Source organism: Cebus imitator, unplaced genomic scaffold, assembly GCF_001604975.1.
Source record: "Cebus imitator isolate Cc_AM_T3 unplaced genomic scaffold, Cebus_imitator-1.0 Scaffold77, whole genome shotgun sequence".
In the NCBI taxonomy this organism is placed as follows: domain Eukaryota; kingdom Metazoa; phylum Chordata; class Mammalia; order Primates; family Cebidae; genus Cebus; species Cebus imitator.
Genome location: NW_016107392.1, coordinates 6133917 through 6143895, shown reverse-complemented (window position 1 = coordinate 6143895; position 9979 = coordinate 6133917). Strand labels below are relative to the sequence as shown.

The window sequence follows — 9979 nt, the reverse complement described above, 5'->3', positions numbered from 1 at the left end:
CAAAAAAAAAAAAAAAAAAAAAGAAAAGAAAAATAACTAACAACTGGAGGGCTGGGGTCAAGCCCTGATATGTCTGTCTGTTGCAGCTCTGCTCTCTGTGCCAACCACTCAGGCAGAAAACAAAACTGCACATCGGGATTAAAAACTCCACATGTGTCCTGAGCTTGCCAGACCTGGAACAGCCTCTGGTGGCTGGACCTGTTCACCTCATAGGCACATGCTTACATGCAGTAGGGCTTCAATATAGCTCACAGGATGAATGAACCTAGTTTTCCAATGGTTCTTTAATTGGAAAATTCAGGGAACCCAAAACATCTATTCCTATACATTTTCATTACTCAAAAAAGTTCTGGCCAGCACAGTGGCTCATGCCTGTAATCCCAGGCTTTAGGAGGCCAAAGTGGGAGGACAGCTTTAGGGCCAGGAGTTTGAGACCAGCCTGGGTGGCAGCGTGACACCAGCCTCTACAAAAAATATATGTATGTATTTTTTAATTTCTGCAAAACCCCAGTGTTAATAATTTTATGTAAAAACAACATTGATTTTATTCCTAAGAAAAACCTGGGCATGTGATATCCTGCCAAGGGTAAATAATAGGCAAAATCTTGATGCTGAGCACATTGTTGGTCACTAACAGTTCATTGCGTTTTCTTTTTTTTGAGATGGAGTCTCCCTCTGTCACCCAGGCTGGAGTGCAGTGGCATGATCTCAGCTCTGCAACCTCCGCCTCCCAACTTCAAGCGATTCTCCTGCCTCAGCCTCCCAAGTAGCTGGGACTAGAGGTGCTCCCCACCACACCTGGCTAATTTTTGTATTTTTAGTAGAGACAGGGTTTCACCATGTTGTCCAAGATGATCTCCATCATCTCCTGACCTTGTGATCCGTCCGCCTCGGCCTCCCCAAGTGCTGAGATTGTAGGCCTGAGCCAACGCAACCGGCCCTGTGTTGTCCTTTTTAAAGACCCCAGGCTTCCGTGAGAGTTGGAGAACTCAAAAACCCCTGGGTGATCAGGAAACCAAGCCAAAGCTTGGCCCTCCCATAGTGTACTAATTTAAATCTGGGAGGGAAGTTACCCACCACTCCTCATTTGGGCATGAAAGTTCAAGCCCCGGGCCACGTGGCTGGCTCATCCCCCCAAATGCACTGTGCTCCCTTTCCTACTCAGGTCCTCCAGCCCTGGTTTACCACCAAGATTCTCAAAACCTGAAATTTTTAATTTAGAACTTAGGTATTTCCCTTATCAGAGCTATTTTTATAGAAAGCAAGAGCAATGTTTATACCAAATAAATTCATGTATAATTCTGGAATTAACCAAAATGGCTGCAGAAAACAACTAAATTAACCAAAGTTCGGGATAACTCATCACGTAATAGGATTCTCTACCCTGGGCCTCTGGATACTCATCTGTCCAGAACAGCCGTCAAACAGCAAAGACGACGAACAAGGGCCTGGCTGAAGTTCTTGGCTGCAGAGCGTTCGCGCGGGGCTGCAGGGCCCGGCCGAGCTGAGGGTCCCTAGCCCTGGGTCCTCCAGTCCATGCCGCTGCCCGGTCCCGCAGGGCCCAGCCAGTGCCGGCCATGCTGACTCCGCCCTGCCCGCCTGACCAGCCTGAACGCCACGATGCAGGGAAGCGCCTGGAGCCTGCCAGGGCTCAACACCTGCCCGGCTGTGAGCCGCGGAAGCCCGCAGGTGGCCAGAGTGGAGGTAGGCCCGGGTGCGGGCGAGCATGGTGCGGGGTCACGCAGAGCCCACTCGCATCCCGAACCCAGAACAGAGCCGCCGTGGGGGGCGCACCCGATTGGCTGGCTGAGGCCACGTGTCCGCCTGCGGCCCAATCAGGATGGCGGGGCATCCAGGCGGTCTGGTCCAGACAGCAAATTCCGGTGCTCTCCTGGAAGCAGGCGGGGAAGTGCGACCCGAGGGACTGGCCGCCTTGACGGCCCAGGGTGCTACAGCGGGGCAACGTCAGCACGGGCATCCACGGCTTCCCCACGGGCCGCACTGCCTGTCCATGTCTGTGGAGGCCTGCCTCAGTAAATTAGGGGTCATTCGGGTAGCTGTGTGCCATCCTCCCCTCCCACCATCCCCATTAGCCTCGGGATTTTTTTTTAATTGTTTTATTGAGATAATGTACATACCGTTACGCTCATCAGGTTAAAGTGCACCATTGAACAGTCTTTGGTATATTTACAAAGTTGGACAGCCATCACCTAATCTAACTTTGGAATCTTTTCAGGATCCCAAAAAGCTGTTTTTTTTTACACATTTCCCTACAAAATAACTTGAAGCAAATTACATAAAAGATGTATACAATGAAGTTAAAATAGAAATGAGGATTCAAAGACCAACGGAAGCAGGTCACATTTGTCAGCCTGGGGTCAACGTCGATGGTGTGATGAAGCTGCCCATTTAACTCCGGTCTTCGCTAAGAGGTTCAAGTTACTAGAAAGGGAACAAGACACAGTTACTCAAAGAAACAAAGCACTAAAGCACTAAATACTTTTTTTTTTAAGGTGGAATCTCACTCTGTCACCCAGGCTGTAGTGCAGTGGCGTGATCTCTGCTCACTGCAACCTCTGCCTCCTGAGTTCAAGCAGTTCTACCTCAGCCTCCCAAGTAGCTGGGACTACAGGCACGTGCCACCATGCCCGGCTAATATATATATATATATATATATATATTGATTGATTGTATTTTTAGAAGAGACGGGGTTTCACCGTTTTAGCCAGGATGGTTTCGATCTCCTGACCTCATAATCCGTTCCTCTTGGCCTCCCAAAGTGCTGGGATTACAGGTGTGAGCCACTGTGCCCAGCCGACTTCTTTTTTTTTTTAAGTTTAAGAGAATGCCACGTTATGTTATCTTCAGCATCTTTCACAACATTTTTATAGCTAAAGAAATAGCTTTATTTCCTTAGACCTTTACATCTCAATTTTGAAAGTATTCTGGGAGAAGCCAAACCAATGTGGCATTTCAGTGTTTATTTACAGAGCATTACGGAAGGGATGGAGGAGAGAGGAGCATGGTGAACTGGCCATCTGAAATGGTTGCAGCAAGGAATAGCGGGCAACTTTTTCCATCTCCTGGGATGGGTGATCAGAGCCACAACTGTTAACACAGAGTTCCCCCTCCCCCATAGTGGAACCCCACATTCTCAAGAGAACCACCAGCCACGGAAACACAAGGATACAACAGGCCCAGCTGCCCCTGGCCACCGCCCCTACGGTCTAAGATCTGCAGAGATGGGAGGAGCTATTAGGGTCTCGGGTCTGGGGGAAAGTGCCTAAGGATTTCTGCCTTCCCTTTCCCATCCTCCCTCCTTGCCCACCCCTCTACTCCCCCACATAGCCCTCCCAACCCTGTTTCTGGAGGATCCAGACCATGAGCAGAGAAGGAAATATCTATGAGGCAGATCACGCCCCCAACACCCAGGTCCTGACTTCACTCAGGAAAAGGGCTGCAAATGTACTTGAGATTGAAGCTTGAAAGTGATGGGTAGAATTGATGTTACATGCTTAAGGAGTTACGGAATTCACCCAAAACGTCATTAAGGAGCTAGAAGGGGCTGGGCATGGAAGAGACACAAATCCATTTTCCTAAGAGTGAGCCTGACCCTGCTCCGAGGATATGGGGCATGGGCACCTCTACCTGCAGCTCACCTCCTCTGACAAGCTCCAGTGGAAGCTGTCCTTCCTCTTCACTGGGAGGCTTGTTCAGGAAATCCAGTTCATTCCATTATTGGGAACAACTCGTCCACTGCAGGAAAAGTTGAAACTGGAGGTTTTAGCATCCGATGGAGCCTTCTCTGCAGGCGCCACTGCTACCCCAAGGCCTGCTGCCTCTTTTTCCAGCCAAGCTCTCACCCCAGGAAACCCCAGCGAAGCCAGTGCAGTGACAGGCCCCCAGTCCCTGGAAGGCTAGGGTCATGCCTGGGCCAACACCTGGAGCAGAGCTTCAAGAACCTTCCCTACAGGACTTGCCCGCTTCCCACTATAGGGACTGACTCTTCAGCGTGTGCTCTTTGAGAAAAGACACATCCACTGTGAATGCAAAACTCTTTGTGTTCAGTTTTCTCATCACAGCATTTATATACAATTTTTAAATGCCTAGATTGTGGCTGGGAATTTAGGGAGTTGTGAGAGACCCCACCTTGGGTGAGGAACCAACCTCAACATACACTTAGGATTGTCCTGCTGACAGGGCATCTGATCCAGTCCCCACCTGAGGCTGGCATCCCATCCAGCACCTTTGTTTGGCCATCTCCAGAGATGGAGGGTTCAGCCCAAGGCCCTCAATCTCACAGACAGGAAGTTCTGTGAGACATTCAGAACGTGCCTGTCTGTGGTTTGCCACTGCCCCTGCTTCCACTCTCCAGTCACAGAGAATTAGAATTCCTTCGACTACTTGAAAATAGCCTCAGGTCAGGCTCAGTGGCTCAGGCCTGTAATCCCAACACTTTGGGAGGTGAGGCGCGAGGATCACGAGGTCAGGAGTTCGAGACCAGCCTAGCCAACGTGGTAGAACGCTGTCTCTACTAAAAGTACCAAAATTAGCCAGGCTTGGTGGTGCACGCGCCTATAGTCCCAGCTACTTGGGAGGCTGAGGCAGGAAAATCGCTGGAACCAGAGAGGCAGAAGTTGAAGTGAGCTGAGATTGTACCACTGCACTCCAGCCTGGGCAACAACAGAGCGAGAATCTGTCAAAAGAAAGAGAGAAAGAGAGAGAGAGAGAAAGAAAGGCAAGAAAAAAAAGGAAAGAAAAGAAACGAGGGAGGGAGGGAATAGCCCACATTCCCACCCAAATCTTTTATAGCTAAAATCCTGTTTCCATTTTTCCTGGAGATGGTGAGTTGTTTCCAGAAATGGAGTGAACTGGATTTCCTGACTGGCCCCCAGTGAAAACCAAAAATCCTGGGTCATATGTTTTTTGAAATATCTTTCGATGCACAGCAATACAGCGAGTAAGCCACAGAAGGGCCCTGGGTAGCAAGACCATCCCCAGTCTGGTCCAGCTCACACCACAGCACGGGTGCCCTCCCAACCGAGCCCAGATTGAGGGGCAATGTCAAGGGCTTCACAACTTTCATTGCCCATGATTCTCCTCCAGGAATCTGCTGCCGTCACGCTGCAGCCTCTCCTTCCAAGTGCCACACTTTGCCCCCATGTTCCTCTCCCTGGGGCCTGTTCTTTCCCCCTTCTTTCTCCGCTCAGACTCAATGTAGGTGCTCCCTCCACTCAGAGCTGGGAGCCATACCTTGCTCCAGCCCCAGCACCTCTTCCTGTCTGTACCACACACACCTGCCCCATCCACACTGCCCACTGGGGCTTGAAACCATGCCCGGCCCAGCTCCCTAGTTGAGCTGTGTGTCCCAGGAGGACAGGCCCATCGGCATTGGGTGCCATGCCTCCTGCAGCAAGCCCAGTCCTTTGCTGTTAATGTTTAACAAGAATATTGGTGGGGTCTGGTCACGGTGGCTCACGCCTGTAATCCCAGCACTTTGGGAGGCCGAGGCGGGCAGATCACTTGAGGCCAGGAGTTTGAGATCAGCATGGCCAACATGGTGAAACTCTTGTCTCTACTAAAAATACAAAAATTAGCCGGGCCTGGTGGCAGGTCCCTGTCATCCCAGCTACATGGAAGGCTAAGGCAGGAGAATTGCTTAAACCCAGAAGGTGGAGGTTGCAGTGAGCCAAGATTGCACCACTGCACTCCAGCCTGGGCAACAGAGCAACGCTCTGTCTCAAAAAGAAAAAGTTTAAAAAAAAAAAGAACAGGTGACTTCAGCCCTAGCAGATTCTTCCCCTGCAGGAATGTTGGACGCCTCTCAAAAAAAAAGAATATTAGTAGACTTAGTGCAGCCATCTTCTTTCTGCTGGAAGGCTGGTCTTTTTTTTTTTTTTTTTTGAGATGGAGACTCGCTCTGTTGCCAGGCTGGAGAGCAGTGGTGCGATCTCAGCTCATTACAACCTCCGACTCCCCGGTTCAAGTGATTCTCCTCAGCCTCCTGAGTAGCTGGGATTACAGGCACACAGCACCACTCCCAGTTAATTTTTGTATTTTTGGTAGAGGCGGGGTTTCACCATGTTGGCCAGGATGGTCTTGAACTTCTGACCTCGTGATCCACCCACCTCAGCCTCCCAAAGTGCTGAGATTACAGACATGAGCCACCGCACCCAGCCTCACAAGTGGTTTTGATGGTACTTTGCACACACCTACTCTGTGCTCCAAAAGGTGCTCAGACCCCAGTTACCTGACTTGGAAGAGCTGTCTCGTAGAGGCATCTGCACATGTTGGGCCCTGACACCAGGTCAGTGCCTCCCTTTTGGAGGTCAGAGCCAGGCAGACCTCCCTATGACCTCAGGGGACCTATGGGCTACCCATGCACGAGGGCCCCTTCCACTGCGGGAACTGAGACTCTGGGGGAATGACCAGACTTTTGGAGGTGCTTGAGGTCAGAGGTTACACAGAGTGTGGAAGTCAGAAGGCATCACCCAGGTCTGTGGAATTCCATGGCCTCCCTGCCACATGCCAGGCACCACACCAGGCCGAGGCCAGCCCTGGGCATGAAAGTGTGAGTGAGCCGGGCGCAGTGGCTTATACCTGTAATCCCAGCACTTTGGGAAGCTGAGGCAGACGGATCGCCTGAGGTTGGGAGTTTGAGACCAGACTGACCAACACGCAGAAACCTTGTCTCTACTAAAAATACAAAACTAGCTGCTGATGGTGGTGCATGCCTGTAATCCCATCTACCCAGGAGGCTGAGGCAGGAGAATTGCTTGAACCTGGGAGGCGGAGGTTGCAGTGAGCCAAGATCGCGACACTCCAGCCTGGGCAACAAGAGCGAAACTCCCATCTCAAAAAAAAAAAAAAAAAAAAAAAAAGTGAGAGGCAGCCTGGCCCCAGAAAGCCTCCAGTTGACAGGTGATGCTGACCCACTAACCTTAGCCTAACCCCTAGCCCTGTGGTTTCAGCACCAGCAGGCTGGGAAGGTGTGCACAGGGCATTTGAGAGATGCTGCCTGCCTGCAGCTTCGAAGGGAGGAGGAGCCGGCGGGGAGGGTAGGCCTCCCGAGGAAGGCAAAATAATTTCCTCCTGGCGAGCAGGAAAACAGGTGTAGGGGGAGGGAAGGTAGCTTGCATGGCAGGGCTGGGTCAAACCAGGCCCCATAAACCAGGTAAGGCGCTTGGGCTTATCCCAAGGGAGAGGCTGGGGATACTGTGGTCAGATTAGCTCAGAGGACGGTCAGGGGAGCAGGGCAGGACAGAGACGGGAGGTGGCAGTCGTGATGGCAGCTGGAACGGTCTGCTCTGTGGGGGCCGTCCCCCTGATCAGGCCTGCCTTCCCACCACCCTGGTTCTAGCTCTGCCAGCCCCAGCAACCGTGTCTCCTGGGGAAGGGCAGAAGTCTCTGCAGGGGCTACAGGGGCACCAGGGAGAAGGACAGGGTCCACTGGCCACAGCACAGCCCCCTCGCCTTCTGGCTGTGGTGAGAGGCCTGCAGCCTCTAGGAGCAGCTGCCAGGGCCCGGTTCCTGCTCCACAACTCACCTTGGCCAAGCACTTCATCGTCCTGATCCTGTTTGCTCATCTGTGCTCTGCCCGTAGTTGTGAGGATTTTTTTTTTTTTTTTTTTTTTGAGACAGAGTCTTGCTCTTATTGCCCAGGCTGGAGTGCAATGACACAATCTCAGCTCACTGCAACCTCCACCTCCCGGGTCCAAGTGATTTTCCTGCCTCAGACTCCTGCCAATTTTTGTATTTTTAGTAGAGACAGGGTTTCACCACATTGGCCAGGCTGGTCTCGAACTCCTGATCTGAGGTGATCTGCCCACCTCGGCCTCCCAAAGTGCTGGAATTATTGGCGTGAGCCACCTCGCCTGGCTGGTTGTGAAGATTAACTGAAATCATGAAAATGTAGCACAGTCAGTACTCAAAGATCAGTAGCTTTACTATAACTGAATCTGTCCAAAGCCCCAATTTCTTCTTCAGTGCCCACCCTGCCTAGGCCCCCATAATTCTATTTCTGCCAGCCTGGAGCACCAGCAGCTGTACCAGCCAAGTGAGGCTATCTGGGTGGGGGGATGATGACGCAGGGCTCCTCCATGCCAGCTCCGGCTTGGACTATAAAACGCGTTCTAATCACCGGTCTTACCTCCACGCTTAGCACTTAGCAGAAGTGCTTGGGCATGGCGATTACGCTGCTATGGATCACTACACTAAACCGTTCAGCCCACACCTCCTCGTTTTGTTATTTACAAGCTTCATAACAGAGAGCAGAACCATTTCAGACCCTGGACTTCGGCAGACCCCCGCTCACCTTCCTAGGGATGTATCCAAGGTCCTTCTCCCACGGCACCTGCTGTCTCTGCCACCGTGGACCTAATGGCCGGGTCCACCTGCTCCTTTCATTCTGCACACAACCACAAGAGCCATCCTGCAAGAACACAACATATCACACCCCCTCTGCCTGGGTGGCTCCTGTGGTCCTCAGGTTCAGCAAATGCAGCCTTCAAACGGCCTGCCTTCTAGCCTGGCATGGTCCCCAGGGTTATCCGTGCACTCTCCAACAGGAGTCTCCTTCTCTCCCTGAGGGTCACTCATCCTCCAGGACTCCCCACTGCTCCCCGTGTTCCAGAGGTGCCATGCGGCCCTGGCTCAGGGCAGCCTTCTTCATGCCCCACACAGCCAGCCTGTTTACACAGCGTCCACATGTGCCCACGGCATCTAACACGCACAGTGCCGCCTGCAGGACGACAGTCCCCTTCTCCTGTCTCAAGAGCTTCGGGCTCAGACACTCTCTTCTGGGGATGCCTCCCTCCCCACCTTCCCTACTCAGCCTGTGTCTTCTCAGAAGAGCACAGTGAGCTGTGTGGAGCCTGCAGCCACCAGCTGGATGTCTGCCCTGCCACAGGGGCTGGTGGGTCATGGAATCACCCCCGACTTTCTGAGGGCAGGTGAGGGGAAAGGAAGGTTGATGGGGGCTGATAGGAGCAGTTTGGAGGATGGGGAGCACCAGAGATGGAAGGCTGGCAGGCTGAGGGCTGGGGAGCATCTGCGTTTGCACGGTTTCCTGCAGGCCAGGCCACACCCACACACACACTCAATGCCTGCACCCATACCCTCTCAACCACATGTCCAGCCCCCACTCTGGCTCCCCTGAGCCATCTGCAGGCAGAGGAGACTCCAGGGCCGGCTTCCCCAGCAGGTCTGCCCACCAAGCCTGGCTCTCTGGGAACTGCCACTCATTCCAACCGCAGAGTCAGGTCCCATGACCCATGGTCCGGCTCAGGGGAGCTCCCACTGCAAACACAGGCTCTGGGAAGGTGAGTGGAGGCTTTGTCACAGCCTCTGAGCCATCAGGAGCCCATCCATGAAGCGGAGAGCTGGAGGCACAGAGGTCCAGTCCACGGGCCACCCGCACCCCAGGGGGCCAGTCCTGCGTTTACACAAGTGACTTGGACACTCTCCTCCCACACATCTCTGGAGGCTCATCCCGTCTGGCCTTCCATGGCCTCAGCAGGATCAAACCAGACGTCTGCGATGCTCGGCATGCCCTCCTTGCCCTCATCCTCCCAGCTAGCAGCCCAGGAAAGAAGCGCTCTTGGTGACATGCAGAAGGGAAAGAGACCCTCCCTCAGGGTCCCAGAGCCCACCCTGAACAGGGCCTTTCAGGGGAGGGGGTGAGAAGGTTCACCACCCTGAGGAGCCAGGTCAGAGCCCTAAAACCCAGTGTTCCCCGCTCCCTCACTCCCTGATTCAGAACTCAAGGCCGGAAGCCCAGAAGGGAACTGGACCCCAGCTCCTCTGGCAGCAGCCCCTGAGGGCCAGAGGACAGCTTCCCAGCCGACTTGAGGACCTGTGACCTCAGGGGATGCAGGGAAACACCGAGTGTCACTTCCAGCTGCACCTGCCCTCTGCCACTGCCCAGCAGTCCCAGGACCCAGGTCCCCTCCTTCCTGGCGGAGCAGCAGGTCCAGCACAG

General features: G+C 53.2%; 1 long non-coding RNA gene across 2 annotated transcripts; it reads right to left on the bottom strand.

The window, feature by feature from the left end:
* Positions 1–2184: 2184 nt before the first annotated feature.
* On the bottom strand, positions 2185–9419 carry LOC119471878. Of its 2 annotated transcripts, XR_005200979.1 has the most exons (3): positions 8315–9419; positions 3660–3756; positions 2250–2442 (listed from the first exon to the last, which is right to left on the bottom strand). It is a non-coding gene; the product is annotated as an uncharacterized LOC119471878 (long non-coding RNA). The 2 variants fall into 2 exon arrangements; XR_005200978.1 differs by lacking the exon at positions 8315–9419 and having other exon boundaries at positions 2185–2442; positions 3660–4085.
* Positions 9420–9979: the final 560 nt, after the last annotated feature.